The sequence below is a fragment of the Perca flavescens genome, chromosome 1, assembly GCF_004354835.1.
Source record: "Perca flavescens isolate YP-PL-M2 chromosome 1, PFLA_1.0, whole genome shotgun sequence".
NCBI lineage: Eukaryota > Metazoa > Chordata > Actinopteri > Perciformes > Percidae > Perca > Perca flavescens.
Window position 1 is genome coordinate 15376040 of NC_041331.1, and position 25126 is coordinate 15401165.

Sequence of the window (25126 nt, forward strand, 5' to 3'; positions counted from 1 at the left end):
AACACTCCATGTTGGGTCAGAGAAATCAAAGCGGGGAACATCTGAGGAATATCAGAGAGGGGGCACATAGATTAGTGCCCACAGGTTGTCTCGCTAATTAAAGTATAAGAGGGAAAACTGTGCTTGGCTGCTCTCTGAGGATATGCTGCTGTCAAATGATTGGCTTCAGGTAATCAATAGGCTCCCTGGGTGGGAGAGGCTGCGGGATGGGACCCTCACTTTTGAATAAAAAAATGAATTTAGCTTCACATTGAATGAAATGAAATACTGGGGAGTTTGAAATATGGCATGAGCACAGCAACGTTTAAAAAAACTAATGTAAAAATGTACTTCATAAATGAAATGGCATTCAATCCTAAAACAAAATGATTGAAGTTTTGTCAATTTATTTTTATGTAGCCTAAACAACAAGTTCATGCATACCAGCTCTGAGCTTATCTTTCATGCCAACAGCCAATATGAACAATACTTAAAGCTGCACTGATCAATATTTTGTATACTACCAATGGATAAAATGGTATTGTGAAAGTTGTTGCTCGTAGTAACAAACCCACAGATGATTATCACCTGACTCTCTTTAACCTTTTTGTATGTTTAAGCTCATTCTTTTTGGTTTTCTGGCCAGCAACAACTGTTATCTAGCGGTTAACTCTTTCGCTCTCATCAGCTTTATTTCCAGATGTAGCAGGCATCAGTTTTCAGCTAAAAAGTAAACCCACTGTACACTACCTGCTCAGCAACAAACGACAGACAGACAAAGTTCTCAACTACCTAATGAAGATAGTGCAGCATTTAGCAGAGCCAGATATTTTTCTCAGGAGTTGGTGGAGACCAAAAACAGAGCTTAAAAAGGAGATCACCCGTGCGTTCATGGACTTCGGAAAAACGTTTTCGGAGTGAAAACGTCACCATTCACGTAACGTCCTGTGGGAATCAGAGGTGGGAAACTCGGGCTGGATTTTGCTAACTGAGTTCCCCAGTTGGTGACGCGTTGTTAACAACTGACGTTTGATGGAGGCGACTGAACATATTTCAATGATAATAAATTGTTTATTGTGGACAAATGCCTCTGCCAAACATACACAGACATAACATGTTTAAAATTATTCATAAATAGGCCCATGTATAAAAAAACAACATATTATCCGTGTCTTTTCCCGTTGGTTGTCCTGCAGATAACACAAACAAACACCTGGCGATGTGCTGTTTGGATGCTTGCATAAGAAAACAGCAGAGAATCTTCTGTTATTGTGGCCTCCATGTTTTCACCCACCTGATGCTCTAGGCTACGGCCAACCGTTGGTGGCAGTCATGCAAAAAGTTGTTATGTCAAACGCCAATATAACAGAAGAAGAAGAAGAACACGCATCCCGACCATGTGAACGCTGCCAGTCGGAAAAACAACTTAACCAGGGGGGGCGGTGCCTGTTATTCCAAGGTGGCATGAACGCAGCATACATATTGGACTTTATTTTTATTTATTTATTTTTTTAAACCTTTATTTATCCAGGTAAGTTGATTGAGAACACATTCTCATTTGCAACGACGACCTGTCACATTCACTCAGTTACACATTCATACCTGGAAGCTGCCCAGCACAACCACAGTCTGATCTGGTGGCCACTGAGCAGCTCCACTGGAGCGGTTGGGGTTAAGGGCCTTACTCAAGTGCACCTCAGTGGTGGTAATGAGGCAGGGACAAGTGCTGCTCTTTCACTCTCCCCACCCAGATTTTACCCTGTCGGTCTGGGGATTGAACCAACAACCTCCCGGTCACAAGCTCTCTTCTTTAACCTTTAGGTCACCACTGCCTAAAGTAATGATAATGTTGCTTTGTGTCTAGATATGTAAATAGTTTTCCATATTAACTACATAATGACTTGAAATGTAAATGTTGTGTTTTCTACCACTGCTCCCAAGTGGGCTTAAAAATAACGTAATACGGTCTCCAGCAGGCTGACGCCGGCTACACACTGGATGCGTGGCTCGAGCGTGGCGTTTCTGTGGCTAGCCTTTTCTGTACACATGTATGTTTCCCATTGTTAAACTGCACTCAAGCAGTAGTATACTTCATGTTAAACATAAATATATACTGATTTGATTACAGCAAAGACAACATTCAATATGCAGACTAAGTCTAATTGTTGTGTAGGGCTGGGTACCGAACGTCGATACTTTTATGGTATCGAAAAAAATAATCCAATCCTATGAGTATCGAAATATTATTTATCTTTCGGTGCCAAATTTCGGTTCCAAAAGCATCTGAGCGCGTAAGCGCAAGCTTATCTGTCCTCTCTGCATACTGACACAGACCGGAGCTCCGACCGACACACACACACGCACGCACGCACACACACACACACACACACACACACACACACACACACACACACACACACACACACACACACACACACACACACACACACACACACACACACACACACACACACACACACACACACACACACACACACACACACACACGGAGAGGTGCGGACGGAGTAAACTGTTTGCAGTTTTGTTGAAGTCTCAGAGAGTCACGGTTGGTCTCAAGTGTGGTTACAGTTTTTTAAAACTTCTCGCAGTGTCTTTTGGTAAATTGACTGGATGCTCTCGCTGTTTCACTTCCTTCCCGGTTGTCCGACCGCCCCGCGGCTCGTGTGAAAATAGACCTGGCGCGTATCTTTAGCGGAGTGGAGCAGAGAGCCACTTCATGCACGCTTCTGGTACGCGCCGTGGCGCAGCCGGTGGATTATCAAACATTGACTTGATTGGCCACGATTGCTCAGGGGGCACAGGACGCGCCCGGAACGCAGCGCAGACGCGCCTGGTGGAAATTAGGGATTAGCAAACAGTTAAGGATTAAATTCCCTGGAAGCAGTCAGAGAGACAACTAACCCAAAGTTAACGTGATGCAACAAATAGCCACCAACAAGGAATATACATTACATTCTTCATCAACTGTTTTGATTCACAATTAAGGTGGAAAATAAAAGCTTTGTGTTTTATGTATTTTTGTTGATGTTGAAATGAATTTTAAAACATATGGTATCGAAAAAAGTATCGTTAGGAATCGGTATCGAAACTGAGGTATCGAAATTGGCACCGGATCGAAAGATTCTGAACGATACCCAGCCCTATTGCTGTGAGATGGAAGTAAACAGTTTTGGCAGCTAAACCTGTGGATGACGACAGGAATGTTTTGTTTACAGGCCACCTACTGCAACCCTCCCGTGTCAGAAATGTCTGAATCCTGTCTGCAGGCATAACAAAGCCCCTCAGACACACAAGCCAGTGCCGAGGTAATACGATGGGAGCAGAAAAAAAGGAATCCTCATAACCTCTTGCTGTGATCAGTGAATGTGTCCTCAGGGACGCCAGGAACAACAGAGCAGGTAATTCTCCCTCACCCCCTCCTGAGTACATCACATCCATAGTGCAAAACAAGCCAGTGTCTCAACAGAATTGACCCGGATTTAAACCCAACACATCAACCTTTTCTATCCTCTGTTGAAAGGCTCCGTTTATTACCTAACATGCACTGATGGCTCCGCACGAAGGAGGGAATGCTATGCAAGGCTAGACAGAGGACGAAGGAAAAGGATTAGAGCGCGGGCAAGGATCGGATACAGCCTTATTTACAACTGACAATGTTTTTCTGTGGAGAAGCCAGCCTTAATTTGCTGCTTAATAACTGACTTCCACCACCATGTTCAAATCCCCCTGAGAGGCTTTTGTGGTTTGTTTGCAAGATATCTCTGCTGCCTGCACTGCAAATTAGCCTTTCAGAAAGGCACGTCACCTTCTGGCCACAGCTTGCAAGCAACACGCAAGGTTGTTCTTTTTTGTTTTTTTATCGTCTTGCCCGGTGCCTTTCTACTTCTAGCTGGCAGTAGGAGCAACCTTCAACTAACCTTTAAACCACTGTGAATAATTTAAATCCTATTTTCATATCAATGGAGGAGTCAAGCCAGGAAATTATCTTTTATCTGTGTACTTTGCTGTCGGAGCAAAGCATAATAAAGTCTTCCCAAGAGAGAAAGAGAGAGGGAGAAAGAGAGAAGGAGAAAAAGACAAGGCGTGGAGAGTGTAGAAAAGCCAGAGGCCATAAGGGCTTACTGAAGGAAAGATAGGGGAGAAGGTTGATGAGAACGAAAGACAGTGGGAGAATGAGATAAAGAATAGAAATAGTGTGTGGACGCTTGTGATGCTATCTGGAAGACTCTAATGAAAAGAATGAATAATTCACTAATGAGCAACAGATCTGTCATGGAAAGCAACGCTGCTCGTGTGCGCTGGTTTCCGAGGATGTGGCGGGTGCCGCATGTATGGTTTTGGTGGCTGGTGGAAGACAGTCCAGATGAACATGACAAATTGGCAGTTCAATTAGGACTTTAGGGTCGCCGTTTTCTCGGTGCGTAGCCGACGGCTCCATTCTGTGACGCGCTGATGTCCAAGCCAGAGACAGACGGTGTTAAAGCTCATTTGTGTGACAGTGATTTCAAGCAATGTAGGAGATGGATGCATCCCGGGGGAGGGGGTGGAAAGGGAGCACGAAAAAAAAAATGTAAAGAAGAAATTCCCCCTGGTACTCATTAAAATTCAGCAGTACAGCAACACCCTCTTTGCTTTGCTCTTCTTTCCCCTCCCTCTCTCATTTTTCCTCTTCCCTCCGTCTGTTCCAACAGCCATCGTCTCGCCTTGTTGCCTCCCTGGACTGTCCATGATCATCATGATGAATTCATAAAACTTGCTGCATTCCTGATTGAGATGGAGCAGTGGAGAAAACAAGAGTGACGTTGAGAAGAAAAGCAATATCCACAACTGGAGAAGTAGGCAGTGGGGGGAGGTGACGAAGTGAATGTGTTTTTGGAGTGATGGCATGCAGCGATAACAAGAGAAAGAAGAAAGAGGATGAGGGTAGGAGCTACAGGCTTTGCAATATTAATCTATGGTGCAGAGATAAAACAGACAGGTGAGCCCTGCAAGCGAAGGCAGGATTTCCTTTATACGAGAGTGAATGCAGGGCACGTTATTGAAAAAGCTGCCAAACTTTCTTTGACTTGCATCTGTTTGCTTCACCAAGAGCCCTCAAGAGAGATCCCACAGGAGATCCATGTCCATGTACATAGGAAGAACAACTACTATGTCTATGTGCTATAAATAATACATTTACTGTATCAAAGAGACAGTCTATGACCCAATACATTAAGTTGTACACAATTGTGGTGAACATGTGAGCCCTGTGCTTAGTTACTCCGATTCTCCACTGGGCACTTCTGTGCTGCGTTCCGGCGGCGGCGCTGTTTCGTTCCGTCCTCCGTCCCTTACCACACCGGGAGAGTCTCCGAAGCGTCAAGGCTATCGTAGCTGTAAGACGTACTTTGAACTGCGTGGCGCGAGAGAGTTGATTGCGATATATGATCTCAACGCTAGATGGGAGAAATTCCTACACATTGGACCTTTAGGATAGTATCTACCTTCCACTCCAGGCACTCCTACACGTAAACGCCATGCCTTCTGGTGTTGTCCTCAATAAAAAGATCTGTGGTATTATGCCCCCCCCCAATATGAAACTCTCGTTGTCCGTGGTGTTGTAGAGGAGACATAAATGATATTGGGGGTGTCTTTTGGTAAATTGACTGGATGCTCTCGCTGTTTCACTTCCTTCCCGGTTGTCCGAACGCCCCGCGGCTCGTGTGAAAATAGACCTGGCACGTATCTTTAGCGGAGTGGAGCAGAGAGCCACTTCATGCACGCTTCTGGTACGCGCCGTAGCGCAGCCGGTGGATTATCAAACATTGACTTGATTGGCCACGATTGCTCAGGGGGCACAGGACGCGCCCGGAACGCAGCGCAGACGCGCCTGGTGGAAATTAGGGATTAGCAAACAGTTAAGAATTAAATTCCCTGGAAGCAGTCAGAGAGACAACTAACCTAGGGCTGGGCGATATATCGATATTATATCGATATCGTGATATGAGACTAGATATCGTCTTAGATTTTGGATATCGTAATATCGTGATATGACATAAGTGTCTTTTCCTGGTTTTAAAGGCTGCATTACAGTAAAGTGATGTACTTTTCTGAATTTACCAGACTGTTCTAGCTGTTTTATTATTGATTATTTATCTAAAATCTAAGTGTGAAGATATTTTGCGAGAGCACCAACTGTCAACTCTAGAATATATCGCCGCAATATTGATATCGAGGTATTTGGTCAAGAATATCATGATATCTGATTTTCTCTATATCGCCCAGCCCTATATTAGAAAATATGGGACGTAGAAATAAGTGCTGAAAATGTGTAGAAGAAAGATGTAACAATTTAAAACGTTGGAAAAAACTAAAACAAACCTTATGGCGCTTTGATTTCATAAAAGGTACTCCTGTTGTTATACTGTATTTATGTTCACATTTTATTGTTATTTGAACAGCTGAGCATTGAACCAGGTGAAGAAACATGTTTATTATTTATTCATTTGATTTTGCAACTGTTCACTGAAATAGCCGGTTTCTATGAAACTACATGTGACATGTCATATTTGGCTTTGACTTTGACTGAACATTTGCTCTCACTTTGCGGAAAAAATATCGGGATATATATCGTATATCGATATTCAGCCAAAATATATTGGGATATGACTTTTGGTCCATATCGCCCAGCCCTAAACTAACCCAAAGTTAACGTGATGCAACAAATGGCCACCAACAAGGAATATACATTACATTCTTCATCACTTGAAAGTGTGCATCTTTTTTAAGGTGTGTAGATCTCCAGACTAAGTACATGTTAGGGCAGGATAAAGAACATCCACACTTGGCTGAAATTTAATATTATAAATAAACAGTAGTCGAGAAGCATTTACTTATACAGGATGTTTATAAATTGCAAAAGACAAATATATCAGCCGTTCAGCCATCTTCAGTATTCCACCCACATATAACTTAATGTTATTTGTAGGGATGTCACGGGAACTGATACTACCGACAGTCCGACACCTTCCGGTTCTAAAATGATGCCCATTTTGTGAAGCACCGTAGGCACTGTTAGCTAGCAGTTAGCATGGCGGCCTTAGCCACGGTTAGCCAGGACCAGTCGGGATCACTTTACCGGCTGTGTCTCAATTGTTTTTGCGAGTAACCAACTCGGGTACTCTAGCTATATAATTCAATGTTTGTACACGAATGTTGAAATGACATAAAATGCCCGTCCCTCGTAGCCGTGATGAATTAGCCTGAAGCTAATGCTTAGCTACCTGTTCAGGAGGAAATTAGCCAACTCGGCGTCCTTTTGGACTCTAAGCTGTCTCCGTCTTTCAAATACATCTCCAATACTTACTGTTACTACTCTGGTCACGCAACTGTTAGAAACACTGTTGTTGTTTTTGCACGGTACCTTTTGAAAAGATGCCTGGAAGTCTGGAATATGTCTGGGGACACTAGTTTAGGGCTGCAGCTATCGATTATTTTAGTAATCGAGTATTCTACCGATTATTCCATCGATTAATCGGATAAGAAATACTTAGCAAACAGCAATTGTAAATATTTATTATTGCTGTTTACAAAAAAAAGGGAAACATTTTTATTGCCAAATTCCAAGACCCTGTACAAAAGCTTACAGCAGGGCTATTCAACTACACTGTTCTGGGGGACACATTTTCAGAAGCCTAATACACAGGGAGGAGAAACAATAAAGAATGCAGACATCACCGGAATGATGACGTCATTCACGTGCATATTAAGTTATTAAGTGACCATGCTGGGGGGAGGAGCCGGTTTGTCTCCGGCAGAAGCTAAGTTTCCAAAGATTAGTAGCAAACTAATAAACAGTTAGACTACAAACCGACAGCTTTCGTTTTAGCTTGTTGGTAAAACACAACATCGCTATTAGCAGAGTAGCATGCTGTAGGCTAGCTGTGTAAAACAGCGCGGTGGACAAGAGCAGCAGCCGTTAGCTACCTTGTGTCGGGTTGGTACCGTGGAATAGATGAGTAGACTGGATGTTTTCTACTGAGGTGACGTAGCAGCATGTTTTCTCTCGCCTGTTTCTTCTCTTAGGCCCTCGCTATTTTCGTCTTCCTTCATTTGTAATCTGGGCCGTCAGTCTTGTGTCCACAGAAGCGTCAACTTGTTGAGCGCTAGTAATAATCATCCGTGCGGAAACACTATGACCCGTGCAACCTTAATTACAATGATTTAACGAAGCTTAGACGCAAAGAATTTTGCTTCAAGGATTTTTTGTAATTGAATTATTCGAGAAATCGTTTCAGCCCTGCACTAGTTGTTGTACTATGACCATTAATTGCACTTTATTATGTTGTTCTATGCTCTATTGCACATGTTTTTGCACATGACATTTTGATATATTTTTTTTATATTTTAATAAAGAAGTTCATGTTTCAAGTTAAAGATGGAATCTTAGAAAATCCTTTTTTTTAAAACCGTGGTATCGTGTTATTTTACTGGTATTGGCACAGACTACTGAATTTTTGGTATCCTGACACCCCTAGTTATTTGTCATATAAATGTACAGAAAATTCTCTAACAGATATGTAGTGGATGGTAATAGTCATCTTCTGGTAATATTGCTTTGTGTAGATATTTTGTTCATGTTGATATAGGATATCAATGATGTCAGAAATGTTGCATATTTCAAGAGGCCAGATGAATACCTTCAAGGCCAAGCATCCCTAATCCTAATCTTTTTTTCTTTTTGTTTTGCTGCCCCTTTACCACAACTATCCTCACTCATACAAACACACGCACAGAGCAGAAAACACAAAGTCTCCATTTCCCCCTGGTCGTTTCTCAGCCTTTGAATTACACACACTGACTAATTGACCAACAGCTTGGTGCAGAATGTATCCCCAGAGAGAGAGAGAGAGAGAGAGAGAGAGAGAGAGAGAGAGAGAGAGCAGTGAGAAGGAGAGAGGAGGCTGGTTAGGCACAATCACAATGGAAGCGGACCTAATGATGTGCAGAACATCACAAAAAAAAAATCCTTAATAAGCTGAAATATTCTCTCCCTTGCAAACAACTTGTCTTCTAAAACATACTGCATACATTTCTTTGCAAAAGCACAATTAGACAATTACACTAAAAAGTATAAATATCATTAAGACATTCAGAGTTAATTCATTCAGAGGATGTAGCATTCGTATGTGGGGAAAGAGATGGAAAATACAGAAAGAATAGCATTTTCTTTTTGTTAATTTGCAGACTTCCCACTGGGAGAGTTAAAATAACCCCCAGCCAGACTTTTGTCTTTTGCCGTTAAAAATAATAATAGAGTTGCTTTTTCAAGCTAGGCAAATACTGAGCCTGATTTGCATAGCTTAAGATGTGCATCGCTGCAGAAAAAAGGCCAAAGTGTCCTTAAAAGCTGCACCAGCTACGGTGCATTTTTGTTTTGTTTCCCCGTTTTCACTTTAATGTGCTAATACGTTGTCAGAGGCAGTTCTCTGGATTTTGGCACAGGCACATACACATTTCCAAATTATTCCTTTTATAAACAATCCTTTTCTCTACTTCTCTCTTTCGGTGCCACTCTCACCTGTCTCTCGCCCACAGCCCCCTCTCGTCTCCCCCTCCATCTCCCAAGGGAAAGATGCCCACACTTCTCTCATGACAGATCTGTTCCCTGCAGATCTGAACTGCAAATCCTGCCTCTCTTCAAGGTGACAGACTGTTGTATGCCCAATTCGCCCCTAAAGCACTCCCCCGATGGCGGTCTCACACTCTCTTCAGCGCAAAGCACACACAGGATTCCCACAGATCAAACACCATCTTATCCCTATAAACTTTATCTCTATTTGTATTTGTCAATGACATTTGAATATACTGGTTTTATTCAAGTCTCTTCTACACCCACGCTCGCAGCTTTGTGAGTACTTAGGCAAAGAAGTGCTTTGAGCTAAGTGCAAAAATCAACATGGTTACACGCTTACAATGACAAAGCTAACATGCTGATCATCGTTGTCGTAGTTTACCGTGATAACATGCCAACAATTGCTAATTACAACTATACAAAAAGTGCAGCCAAGGCTGATGAGAATGTCATTCGTTTTTCAAGTGTTTTCTCATAAACAATGGTATTATTATTAATGTGACTACTATTGCCACTGTTCATCACACCCCCAACCGGCCCGTCAGACACCGCCTACCAAGAGCCTGGGTCTGTCCAAGGTTTCTTCCCAAGAGGGAGTTTTTCCTCGCCACTGTCGCACTGCTTGCTCTTGAGGGAATTACTGTAATTGTTGGAATTGTTGGGGCTTTGTAAATTATAGAGTGTGGTCTGGACCTACTCTATCTGTAAAGTGTCTCGAGATAACCTATGTTATGATTTGATACTATAAATAAAATTGAATTGAAATTGAATTATTGAAAGTAGGGGTGGTAAAACTCTGATTATATCTGCCAGGTGAACTTGTATACAACCCATGTTTTGTTTTAAGTTGACGTTTGTTCTGTTTACGTCGCTTATTTTCAATGTTAAATATTTTTTATTTCTTCTCTTCCTTGTAATCCTAGACATGTTCTCCTGTGGACTTGACCATGTACGTAAGAGCGTATGAATGTTATGACCCCTTGTAAAGGATATTACTTCAGAGTTATAGTTACTGGAGATCCAAAGAGTATTCAAAATAAAAAATAAGTAATAAAAAAAAAAGTAGGGGTGGGAATCTCTTGGCACCTCACGATTCGATTCTAAACTGATTATCAATGAAACAATTTTTTGGTGTACATTTCCATGTGTGATTTTAAAAAAACATACATATGAATCTGAGTTTGCTACTCAGAGTTTGCTAATCACTTCCTAGACAAAGCAGCTAGACAAAGCTTAGACTTTGACATATATTTGTCACACACAAGTTTTAATGAAATGTTTTGTCTGTACTGAGGTTTTTGTTTTGTAGTCATTCCATGCTTAAGCCTTAAACATGCTTGTGAAAGTCACCTTCTCTCCCAGTAACCTTCTGTCAGAGGCTCAGTCATGTTCAAAGGTGGAGAATTGGCTTCTCAGAACATGAAGGTGGTCAGATGTAATGTGACAAAGTAGATGAACAGCCTATATGTGTTTTGCCTAATTATTTTATGTATGTCTTATTAGATAATGTGTATATATACAACATTTTCTTTTCCTTTTGGCCATTTTGTTTGTTTTTTTCTGCACTCTTGCCTAAACTCTAAGTTGTTTTGTTTTTATCCCATCCTCTTTCAGTCACTCTGTTTTCTGATTTGTACTTGTCTGGAGACAGTAACTTTTTAATAAAAAAAATCAATTATTAACTTATCTGAATCGAGAATCGAATCGCAATGCATCTAAGAATCGATTATTTTTCCCACCCCTAATTAAAACAAGATCTGATGATCGCGCCGGATGAAAAGCCAAATTGGTGGACTGATTGACCAATCAACATCCCATGCCATGCTTGGAGCCATGCCGCTAGCATGGCTAAAAGTTGCTATTGCTAATTTTCTATTTTTGTCCATTGACAGGTTAAGATTAAATATTGTGTTTTGTGGGGCGCCCTGGTAGTTCAGCTGGTCAAGAGTGCGCCCCATATACTAAGGCTCAGTCCTTAGTATATGAGTTTGACCCGTGGCCCTTTGCTGCATGTCAGCCCCCCTTTCCTGTCTTTTAGCTATCCTATCAATTAAAAGGCCAAAAAAGCCCAAATAAATCCAGCAGAATTTTAGAAGAGAAAAAGTCCAATTCATCTGCAAATTAGACATATGTATGTGCTAAATGAGGCGCTCTGAAAGCAGCACGATCCTCAGGCTGCGCTTTAGGTTTCAGAGGGTTTTAACAAGACACATGAAAGTAGCCAAGATGTCCACTCTTCCTCTCATCCATCGCATTCAATAAAAGGTTAAGCAGCAAAAGCTCAGGATGAGACTTATTTTCTGCCTTTTTCACCTCAAGCTAGTCGGAGCGAGTTAGCGTCTCACCCGATGTGATCATAATTGAAATGGCAATGCTGTTTGCCGCAGTGACGAGCCATGCATTATTCAGCACAATGCTTTCCTCCCGCAAACAGACAAATAGAGCACTATTATGGCGACACTAAGGCAAAAAGCAAACAATCAAAATGGCAGACCTTAATTGCTTAATTAGGAGACAAAACAAATTCATGTTGACAAAGAGGAAGCAGTCACTTCATACTGGCAGCTGTGCATAATTTGAAACTGGCTCTGGTTAGCTTACAGGTACGTGAACAACAAGTGCATGTCATGGTTAAACAAATACTGATATGTTTCTGATGTACTGTATGTGGATGTGTATGACTATATCTATTTCTGACTCTAAAACAGCAACAAAAAGGTGCAGAAGAGTTATGATAATCTGACACAGGTCAGCCACTACTGATTCTTTTCATCATCAATTATTCTGAGACTAGTTCCTCAATATACTGAATAATCATGTGGTCTAAGAAATGTTAAATTATAGAGGGATAAAATACACATCTCAATTTCTCAGAGCTCCAGTTCATGTCCTCAAATTACTTTTATGGTCACACCAACATTTAAAAACATAAACATATTCAATTTACAATAAAAAAAAAAAATCAACAAACAGAAAAGCAGCTTATCCTCATATTTGAGAAGCTAGAACCACTTGTTTTAGTTATCCCCAACAGACAGCCAGGGTTTGAGGGGGTGGTTCAAACACAGGTCATTCGTTCAGACGTTACAGAACAAACAAAGTTCAGCGTCACATGGGTAACCGGAAGAAGTAACTTCTGATTTTAAAAGGGGAACTATGCAGTTTCTGTGGCTTAATTTACCTTAACTGAACATCTTCGGAGTCATTGGAATGGTTATGACTTTTTTTGAGTTGAATGGTGGTCGTCTCGTTTCCCCCTAGCACCTGTGAGTGGAAAAACCACCCTTGAGCAGCCAGCCTCAGCGTCAGGAAGTATTGTGTGATATCAGGTCTCATGATGTAACTTGCTTCACGGCACTGCACACATACGCCCATTCAGGAACCGGCTAGCAAGAACAAGGTAGCAATGGAGTTTTTCACACTATCGTCATGGCTGAGCCGGGGAAAAAAGAAGCAGAAAACTAGGAATGCATTGTCGGAGGAACAGAGAAAGAGGAAACGGCAGACTGACCGAGCGAGGAGTCAGACATGAGTAAACATTGGAGCTGCCAAATATCTATTCTGAAGCTGTAGGGGGAGCTCTATAGAGAAACCTGCCAGCAAACAGCGAAGAAATGGCCAAAACTGCATAGCGCCCCTTTAACCCAAACCATGAACTTTTTTCTCTAAACTTAACTAAGTAATTTTGGGGGCTAAACATAACCCAAACTGCGACGACTGCAACGTGTTAGAAAACGCTCCTGTGGTAGAGGTGGGCGATATATCGTTTAGACGATAATATCCAAATTGTTGTCTGGACGATATGCAAAATTGGGATATCGAATATTTCATAATTTGTACAATCCGACACCCCAAACATGAAAAGAGCTGAAGGAAGTTAAAGAGAAAACAAATAACACACACTATAACCTTCTAAACAATTATATGTAGCAATTTTAATACAGTAGGGGTTTGTTTGACTGTATTTTTTGTACAAAATCACGATCGTCCTGCACGAGATTAAGCTGCTATTAGTTCTTACCTGTGTGTTATGACGTTCACTCATGTCAACAAAGATGGCGGTGCGCGATCGTGCAGCGGCTCTCCTGTCGGTGTATATTTATACAAGTACGTACAGCCACACTGAACTAATCAATACAGGACCACGATACAACACAGCCGTTACGAGAGCCTTCCAGGCGGCTCATAACATCCCGGAGGACATAGCCTGACCGAGCCCTCCAGGTTGTTGTTGGCGCTAGCACGCCGAGCTAGCTATCTACCGGCAGAATAAGAAAATAACTCCGGCACGACCAGAGGCGGAGGACTGCATTTTTGTGCACAATGAATGGCGTACCAACTGCAGGATCGTTGCCCAGCACAGCTCACCTGACCTGGAGCCCTGTCGGTAATATACTGACCATTTTATTTACTACGAAAACCGCACACTGCCGTCTACATAGCCCCCGATGCTAACGTTAGCACAAGTTTGGTTCACTGCTAACCATAGTGAACAAACTGCAGCACGATCACCTGGATACGGGATACAGGGGACTTTAACAAGGTGTCCTTAAAGTCTGTTCCCCTCCAGCTTTCTCCCAGCATGTAGATTGTGCTACTAGAGGGAAGAACACACTAGACCATGTTTACTCTAACATCAAAAAAGCACACAGAACTGCACCTCTCCCTCACCTGGGCCAGTCAGATCACATCCAACTCCTGATCCCAGCATAAATCCCGGTCAGAAGGACTATACAGCCAAGTAGAAGGACTATCAGAACCTAGTCCGACCCGGCCCTGTCCCAGCTCCAGGACTGCTTCCAATAAGGACATGGTTGTGTGCAATATGTTACAGAACAGAGCCCTTTGTTTATTGTTATGATTTCATCTTGCTTGTATATTTTCCCAAGAGAACCACCAAAATAGCCTCTGAACAGGGCTTCTTTTAACTTCTAGAAGGATTTCAAAAATATCGTCTGAATATCGAGATCGAAAAAAAATATCGAGATATTCATTTTTGTCAATATCTCCCACCCATATCCTGTGGGTCGTATTTCAGAATAGGAATAAACGACCGATATCAGCGTAGGGTTCGAAGGACTTCCTGCTTAACCTGTGAACACGGTTATTGAGAATCTCAAAGACTCAGGCCATGAATACATTTATTTTTTTCTTTAGTGTAAACTCAATCTATTGATTCAATCTGATTTACCGCTTAGAGGTCAGCAAAGATCAAATAATGTAATGGCCTGGGTGTGTGCATGGACCTTTTGTTTGATAACCTGGGTCAATACTGCCGATACAGTCATGGCTAAAGGTATGAGGTGAGGCAACAGGACGTGGCCTCCGCTCCAGGTCGATTAAAGGCAGACTAAAATCCAAGACAGACTCTAAGGCCACGTCCACACGTACCAGAACGACCTTTTTTTTTTCCTCCCCATCTTCCCTGGCATCGTTCCAAGAAAATTAGCATCCAAACGGATCCATTTGTAAATGACTCAACACGCTACTTCATATGCCAGGCCTATAGGTGCCGCTGTTTCTGCTAGAGAAATTCACCAAAAACTGAGAAAAAGAGGCGGAGCATGCTTGCGCGCTGTATTCAAACAGACAGTAGAAGAAGAAACCAAACACGAGCTAGCTAGCTATATGCTACCTTCGATGGTACAGTGCCGTGTGGTTGTGGGCATTAGCACCCGTTCTCTCAATACATCCATGATTAGGACGGATGCATCTTGATGTAGGTGGTGTTGTAGTTATGAGACGTCGTCGCGGGGTAAGAGGTCAAAGTCGAGGGGTGTGGCGATGACATCAACCAACCCGCGAGGGTGGCGTTTTCAAATTTTTCCACCCTGGGACCAGGTTTCAAAAAAAGTGTGTCTTCAGGCAGCGCGTTTACAGGATTCGTTTGGACGATCGGCCAACACCATGCAAAACATGCGCGTTTGCACCAAAAAGCGTCTCCGTGTGGGTGTCCCCTAAAAGTCTCAGTGGACAAACACAAGAGAGTCACCGATTTCCTCCACAGTAATCCATCAACTAACGATCAAAGACGGTGGCGGGGGATATTATTCTGTTTTTCATTGTGTTTTCCTAAACTGTTGATCAGCCACAACCTGGTAGTCTCCTTCTATTCAAAGCAGCCACTGACATGACAAGGCGTTTTATTTCATTTTTTCCACACTGCATAACCCAAAGCAGTTGAGCGGGAGCTTCGTGCCTGATAAACTGGTAAACATGTCAGTTCATACCCAGTGAGGTGTGTGTGTGTGTGTGTGTGTGTGTGTGTGTGTGTGTGTGGAAGCCAGTAGAAGGGAGGGGATGTTGTTCCACCTGACACGGCTCCTCCGCCCCCCTGACAAAACGCTAAAGTTGTTCCTTTTGTTTCTCGGAGGAACAGAGCCACCAGGTGGCCGCTGAACCTTTCTGCTCACGTCTTGTCACACATAACACAACACGGGCGCACTAGAGCATCTGCACTAACACACACCCCTACCAAAGCAACGCTTTTGCCATCACAGATACATTCTTGTATTTGCACGCGCAGACAAACACACACACATAGACAGACACACACACACACACACACACACACACACACACACACAGCGAAAAAAAGCCACACAAAAAAAAAGACAGACTTGTTCTAAATCGACACTGATTTATATTCCAAAGTGCTTCGTGTCAAATCCTGCCATGTAAAAAGGGTTCTATTACTAATAAATGAACATGGGATAAAAAAGAAAAGATTCCCTTCAAATCTGCCTGTGTAACGTGAATCTTTTATGCAAATGGCATTTCAAATGAGGAGGAGCTATCTTCAGAGACCTTGGTTGTTTTTCCACGGCCCTGTATTAAAATTTATGCCACCGCTGATTTATAAATTTTATTAATAGCTCGCTGCTGAGGAAAGAGCAGCAAAAGTGATGAAACGGCTTCACTCCTGTCTTTCTTCTACGCGGTCCCGCTTTCCCATCGCTGGTCCAGCGGGTCCCTCGTTACTCTCGCACTCTTTTATGCTCCCTCTGTTTCTCTCTCTCTCTCTCACTGTACTCCTCTGTGGTGTCTCATAGTGATTTTATAATTGGGCTCTGCTCATTGTTATTCAAAACCCTGTAGAACCAATTAGTGGCAGACCTCCCGACCTGCAGTTGCTATGTAATGGTGGTAACTAAAGACTCTAAGTGAGGCAGCGGAGAGCAAAGGTCTGAATTTTCTTTAGTTCCTGATTAATAATTCTGTCAACCCTATCACATGCAGACATTAAACAGAATTGCTACTTTTAGGCCCGCTTCTTTTTTTTTTCCACAGATTTCTTTTCTCTTTTTTACTGCCTTTTATTAATCTTTAAAGTTGCCCTGGATGCTCCCTCCCTGCTCTCTTGTCAGATAAATGTTGAGGTAAAAAAAGAGACTTTGCAGGGAACCTGGCGCAAGCATGGAGGGGTTGCCAAGTGACCTCAGCCAACAAGTGGACTGTCTGAAACTGAGAAATGATCATTGCTGGTACGGTTAGGAAGCCTGCACTTTTCACCACATCTTAGTCTTTTATCACTGATATTGAATTTTATTAAAACCTATAACACACAACTATTGGCAGTGACAGATCAGTGCTTGTCGGCTGTCAGACAGCTGCATAACCATGAAAATGTGACCGGATTCAGGGTCACAGGTTGCTGACAGACCAGGCATTATGATTAAATGTTGTGACAAAAGGGTTATCTGAAGCTGGGAGATTTTGTGTTATTATAACATATAAAAAAATAAATTAAAAAAAGCCAATTGCTGTGTACTACGGAGACCTTCAGGGATCAAGTGAAAAATTTTCTGTGCGCAAATTAGTCATTTGTACCTTAACATGTCTTCTTTTTTTATAAATGATACAAGTTATAGGAACTGAACTGACGTAGGTAGTTATGGCTGGTTAGTCTGGCTAGTTAGGTCAGAGAGTTAGTGACGGCTAGCAGGTATGTGAGGTTTTAGTGTCAAGGTGCTATCAAATTACTCCGTTCATTAAAAGGAACACGCCGACTTATTGGGAATTTAGCTTATTCACCGTAACCCCCAGAGTAAGACAAGTTGATACATACCCTTCTCATCTCCGTGCGTGCTGTAACGCTGTCTGACGGCTCCAGCATTAGCTTAGCCCAGCACAGATCCTGCAGGTAACTGGTTCCAACTAGCCTACTGCTCCAAATTGTGACAAAAGTGACAAAATAACACCAACATGTTCCTATTTACATGTTGTGATTTGTAGAGTCACAGCGTGTACAAAAAACAACGTAACATGAGACACAGCCGTCTTCTAACAGTAAACAAACCGGGAACTATATTTTCAGACAGGCTTGCTGCGAGCATATCACTCCACCCAAGTACTATATTCTTCCGCCTGAGAATATAGTTCCCGGTTTGTTTACAGTTAGAAGACGGCTGTGTCTCATGTTACGTTGTTTTTTGTACACGCTGTGACTCTATAAATCACAACATGTAAATAGGAACATGTTGGCGTTATTTTGTCACTTATTCGGAGCAGTAGAATTACTGGAACCATTCACCTGATGTTCTGTGCTGGCGCTACTTGTCCAGATTTGGCTGGTACATGTGGACCGATGTGTAATAAAGTACAAAATAAAAAGGTGGATACACTTCAGGTTTGGGCTGTAATCAATGTTGTTAACTTAAAGTGCCCATATTATGAAAAAAACACTTTTTCTGGGATTTGGGGTGTTCTTTTGTGTCTCTGGTGCTTCCACACGCATACAAACTTGGAAAAAAATCCATTTCATGCTGTTTTGAGTGAGATACGGTTTCTAAATGTGTCTTGCCTTCAGTCTCCGTGTGAGCTGGTCAAAATCGGCACGGTAAAGCTAGCATACTACCTCGTTCTCAATAGCAAAGCACTGCTACAACACACACAAGTTCACCATAATCTACAAAAGAACTACTTACATGTGCGCCCTCATTTAGAAGTCTCCCAGCTAATCCTGCCTTGTAACTGACCGAAGTTGGAGAAACAGCCTTTCTTTTACTGTCTATGGAGCCAGCTAGCTGACATGCTCTACATCTGAGTTACTGCGCATGTGCGAGTGCAATCAAAGATAGTACAGAAGAAGAAGAAGAAAAGAGGTCTCACTCTGTAGCTAAAACAGAGACCAGGTGAAAAGAGGATCTGCAGCAGTGAGAGAGAGCTGTGCAGTACAACAAAAATATGGTGTTTTTTGAAAATTAAACAATGTAAACCTATTCTGGTACAACCTTAAAATACAGTTATGAACCTGAAAATGAGCATAATACGGGCGCTTTAAAAATGGATTCAACGACCATGTGTAGAGTGAAAGGTGTTGCTCATAAAAGGACAAACCCACAGAGAACTATCATGCTCTACTCTGCAGCTCTACAGAGCATTTTAACATCTTTCAGCTCATTGGTTCAATTCTTCGGCCCGCACCTGGTTCAACCACACCGCTCTCTTAGCAGCCTCTCAGCCGTTTTCAGAAATTCTCTGATAAACCCACTTCATGCTACCTGCCCAGTTCCAAACAGCAGACAGACAAAGTTAGCAACTAGTTGGTGAACAGAGTGGAGCACAGAGCAGCTAAAGAGACAGATATTTCCCTAAAGAGCAAAACCGAGCTAAAAGGAGACTAAATATATTGAACAAACACGACACGCATCTGAGCCTTATAACAGAAATTTCATATCTTACGTTTAACTTAAGATCTCCTGAGCCAACAGAAACTTTCTAAATTCTTCCTACTTTCATATTTTATAACTTGCTAAATAAGGCCAGAACTTGATTACTAAACCAATAAGATCGCATTTCAGAGTTATGGGTATTGGTTCCCTGATTCTTATCTCTGTAAGGAATTTCCTCAAGTCAAAACCACTAAGCTGTAATAAATATTAGATAATGTACAAACGCAGAAAAAAAAAAGCAGGGATAAAAGAGAGGAAATGAGAAGGACAGAGGAAGAACATAAAGAATTCAACTTCACCTGAACACGTCTGGGAAGTTGTCCTTTGACATCCACAGGGAAATGACCCGTTATCAGCCAAGCCTAAACAAAGACAACCTGCCACAGTCTATATATGTCTGACTGGGCCCTGGCCATGCTCCCAACAAACACAAGGTGAACTTTCTGCAACCTTGTCAACACTGAGTCACGGTCGGGAAGAGAAGTCTTTGTTCACCTACAAGAGTAAATACTGACAAATGTCATCAGACAGTCCACAGTCACAACAGATAACTCAGCTGTTACATTATGCTCAGCCAGATGTCACCCAGTAATACTAAAGGCAGCACCTGACAGTAAGGAAACATCTACATGTAGAAAGAGAAAGCCCTATAAATATATCAGCAGAGAGACCGACTAACAGATGTAATGTTGACTTATTGATGGACACGCGGAGAGATAGAGGATGCCAGACTCAAGTTTTGTGACCCTGACACACCAGTCGGACTGATCAGTCGGCTCCCCGAGGCCCAAAAAGTTCCTTGGAACACACCGAAGCGACGCTGTCTTGAGCGTACGTTCTGTGTGTGCGTAGTACCAAAAAAAAGAAAACCGCAAATGACAACGCGTCACGTAGGTCTGGCTTCTCCAGCCCATAGTAATGGCGGCTTGCTCGAAATACGATCTCGTATTTTACGAAGATAGTTCACTGAAACGTGTTTCTGAAAACATTTTAAGCAAGAAATAGGCCACGCAGTTGCTGAATCGGTCTTCATTTCAGATTACAAAAGGTCACTTTCAAAAAGGCACGGAACACACCGAACAAACTCGAGTCACCGACCTCGCCAGACTGTCCGACGGCTGATAATCGGGTTGGTGTGTCAGGGCCTTTAGACAGACAGAAGGTGCACACAGACCCTGTCTTTTTCTGCTTTTCCAAATTTAAAAGATTCTTAGGTATACATGAGATCAACCTATCTTAAATGCAGTTATGTTTCATTGATAAATAAGGAGTGATATTTTACTTTAGACTCATGGATGTGTACTCAACTTTAAAGACATATAAGGATTTTCAAATATGGAGAAGGGTCTATAATTGAATCGTAGAACTTTTAGCCTATTTACTATGTAGTTTGCAAAACTAAAACCAACGTCAGTATGCATGCCAGGAGCTGCGGCATCAATATAGGCCTATATTAGCAGCCTGTTCACCATCAGCCACATTTTCAGTGCTGTTTTTACTTTTTAACATGTCCACCTGCAAATAAACTCCTTATCCTCCTTATTATTTTTTTAGAGACCCCAAAAATATGTTTTGAATATGTTTGGGTCCTAAGCATTAATTAGGGGGTTTGTGGTGTACAGATACACACAGGAAAACGTGAGTGCGTCTTTGGAGAAATGCATACCCTTTCAGTAGCACAGGGTTTCCGAAAGTAGCAGCCTTATCAGTCTGAGATACCTGTCAAACACCAGCAAGTCCTAATTTACACTTCATATTAATCCTGATAGACAGGATGTTGTTAACATGTTGTTGACCAGATTGGTCAGAGAACCTGAATTTCACCGCTGTGTGAGTAATATTACCTTGAGCCAGAGGGAAAATAAATGCTTTAACTTGCATAATGTGCACTGATTGACATCGAAAAGCAAGGACTGCCATTTCAATAATCTCACTTTAATAAGAATTCACAAGGGCGGTTTGCCTGATTTTCCCCTCTCTCTGTGTGTGTGTGTGTGTGCGCGCATGCGTGTGCGTGTGTTTGAAAAAGTGTGTGGGTGCACATTTGTATACATGCATGATTGAGATACCGCAGAGTGTGAAAAAAAGTGACGGCGGAGTGGGTGCAGGAAAAAGACAGCCAGCAAAACAACATCAAATATGTTATTTTCACTGGTGGGCTGCCAGATGAGAAAAACTAAATAATAAAAAAGGGAAAGCAGAAAAGGCCTACTTTCAGTATTTCTGCATGTAGACACCGAGGGCTGGCGTAAGAGGAGCTAACGACACAGACGAGAAAACAGCCCTCTAGTTAGTCCTATTAGCATTGCTAATAACAAACGTTGAGACCTTTCACACAGTAGTCGAAAATCTCTTTAGCTCAGGGTGCTAAGGGCCATTTTGCTGTATGCATAAAGCTAAACCATTACAAGTCTACAGTTACCCTTAATCAGTCCTGGTTCCCTGTCTTGTGTAATAAATACTGGATTATCTAAAACCGACGCTCCCTTTAACCAATCAAAACACACACACACTCAAGCGGATTAATTGATTTAACGCAAGAATGAACGCTAGCACAGGCACAAAAACTAACAAACATGCTCCCACATGTGCACACGTGCCTGCATAAACATGACTCCTCTTAATAGCTCCAGCAGGAAATGATGTATTGACAATTGGTGGAGGATATTATGTTAAAATGGTTTAACAAGGCATCATGTCCATCTCCCAAAATATAGTGTATTTATGTATGAGCACCTCATACCTGTCGCATTCTCAAATAGTTTACTTATATCTTTGCCGATATCAAACCACCCCATCTACTTTGGCCCTGCTTTTATTGTAACCCCATCTGTCACAGAGAGATAGACATCAACAATTCCCCTTTTTTATATTGCAAAACTGCAGCTGGATTCTTCACATGGCAGCCTTGTTTACTCTCTTGTAACACTCCCTGCCTTGTTTCAGCGTCTTCTTTTATCTAAATCTGAGTGCTTGTGTAGATGGGGGGGGACGGCTGAGCAATTTGTTGGCAGTAGAGGAAATGAAGCTTCCTGCTTTTTATTGGGATGCTGGTGGGATCACATGACACTGACAGGGACGTGTGGCTTGCGGGAAGAAGAAGTAAACCCTGGTGGTTTCTTCAGACTGCACTCGCTTAGACACGCATGTTAACCGTACATGCACACCAACGCTGTCACTTTACCTTGAGCCTGAACGAAAAAAAAAGAACAAACATGTAATTCGTTGAAATTAACTGGAATGCAACCTGTGTAGCCTCTCCAAAAGCCAGTTGCATTTCACAAAGGCCGCAAACAGGCTCGCCTTCATTCACAATTTTTCCACCTGTGATGTCAAATCCAAAATGCTTACACACAATGCCATCACGTTACGTGACCGAGCATTAGTGAGGAAAACTTTAATACCCTAGTTGACGTATATTAGGGCCACAGGGTACGTGTGCGTTTTTATAACGCCCCCTGATGGAGAATAAAGCACCGCCTGATGCACTTCTACACTGTAAATGTTCAACTTGAACAAATCATTATAGATTAAATACTACTTTGTTTTTAAACGCAGAACGCTACAGTAGCAGTAGTAAAATGTAAAAGTAAAAGACCTGGTGCACAGAGACAAAGACACACACAGCCTATAGCTTTTGTGTATTTTTGAGTATTTATAAACATGTGTATAGCTGACATGATCAGTTTACTTAACGGATTACTCATTGGCAGTAACCAGCAGCTTTTTTGGATTATTGGTTAAAACATTTTTTTTTTTTTTACACAGCCATGAAGGGTTAATCGGAAACGGTTCCCCAAGTAACTCGACTAATTCAATTGATAAAAATCAGCGATGCAAAATTTCTTTGTATGGGAGCTTCATATAATCCATTTAACTAGTCCACTGTGTTCCCGCACGGATGATTATTACGGTCACACAGCGTGCTTACAGTGTTGTGTGTGCAGGTCACGTGACGAAGACGGCGGGGATTGCAAAATGGAAGAAAAGAGAGAAAATAGCGAGGGGCGAGGAAGAGACAGGCCAGAGAAGACGAAGTGTCCAAAGTTTGGGATCATTGCAAGCTGAAAAAAAACAAAAACTCGCGTCAACGCTTCAGCGTCTCGGCGGAACGCTTCCTGTCTACCTCACCACCTAGTCCACGGAGCGGTGCCGACACAAGGCGACGTTAGCGATTAACATAAAAATCGATACGACTGCTAGTTGAGATGAGAGCTCAAACGCCGCAAAGTCTGGCGGGGGTCCCGGGTTTCTCGTCACCCGGGCGGACTTTGCGGACGAGGGAGGTCACAAATACAATTCCAGCGAAATCTAATCCTGTCCGTTCCTTGAATTTATGCATTTAAAACAGTGTGATAATAATAACTATATCAGGGCTCGACATTAACTTTTTGAGGCATTTGTCTTTTGGACAAGGGTTAGGGTTAGGGTAACCGGGTAAAGATTTATCAGTTTATAATTTTGTTGTGTGTTTTGCTAATGCAGAATTCGAACGAACCGTTGAAAGCATCCAAACACTATCAACATTAATAAAATAAAATTCAAAATTCAAAACAAACGTGTCCCAACAATAGATTTCCCCTTCAACAAGAAAAAAGGATCTCCAAGCTCATTATACAAAGTTAGCCAGCTAATGTTTGCTAACTAACACCTGCTGGTTCCGCCATGCTTTTATGCTGCATCGCTTACAGAGAATGAGCTGACCAGCTAGCTAGCAGTCCGTCCGGCGTTAGCGGTCCGCTGACCCACTGCCGCTGGGTCTAACGTTAGAGGTCCGCTGCACCGGATTGTGGGGAAACATTTTTTATTTGTTTCAAATCGGTACATTGAAGTAATGAGCGGCACATAACGTGAAGTAACATGGCATTTTATTTTGTTTTAAGTAAATTTCTCTTCCGCTTGCCCTACCAAAAATACACTTGTCCCGGACAAGCGGACAAGCCTTAATGTCGAGCCCTGTATATATATATATATATATATATATATATATATATATATATATATATTCCCGCGTCATATATATATATATATATATTCTTCCCGACGTCAACGGGGGGTAGTGATTCTACTAGCCTCTTTCTTGCAGCGCCTGGTGTAAATGTCCTTTAGGCAGGGCAGGGCACAGCCTATTGTACGTTCAGCCGGACAAACCGCTATTTACTATTACTCTTTAATCGATGGAATACTCGGTAGAATACTCAACGACTCAAATAATCGATAGCAGCAGCCATAGATTGTACGCATGTATACATATAATTAGCGAACATTAATACACACACACACAAACGGAATATGGTACACACCTGCAGTCAATACAGCCTCAGGGAAGTGGCTCAGATCAGACTGAACTTGACTGCCTAGAGGCAGGCTGACAAGCCAGGTCATTAAAAGCTAGCTTCAGGGTCTTAAGAGTTAATTTTCTAAAGTGCCTGCCATTCACCGAGATGGTAACAGCGCTCATATTGCACACTGTGACACCAGAATTGCCAGGCAGCACTCAGCATTCAGCTGCTGCAAAAGGGTTTCCTGAAAGCCATCAGAACTATGAGAATAGAGAAAATGTTTTTGGAGAGTACGCCGTCTTGGTGACCTTTATTTTGAAATTGCTGTTATCTTGGTGTGGTGCGGAGACACCAATGACACATGGGTTTTCAAGGGAAATGGTGCTGTCGCAACAAAAGGTTGGTTAGGTGGCTCGGAGTTGTACTAAAAGTATACAGCAGCAGGCAAGTGGAGAGAAAAAGAAAATGAGGAAAGCTGAGGTTGCAGAGAGACCTCTGGAAAAAAACTGAAAGGTCAGCGTGAATGAAAGAGAAATGATGGAGTGCGGAGGAGTACG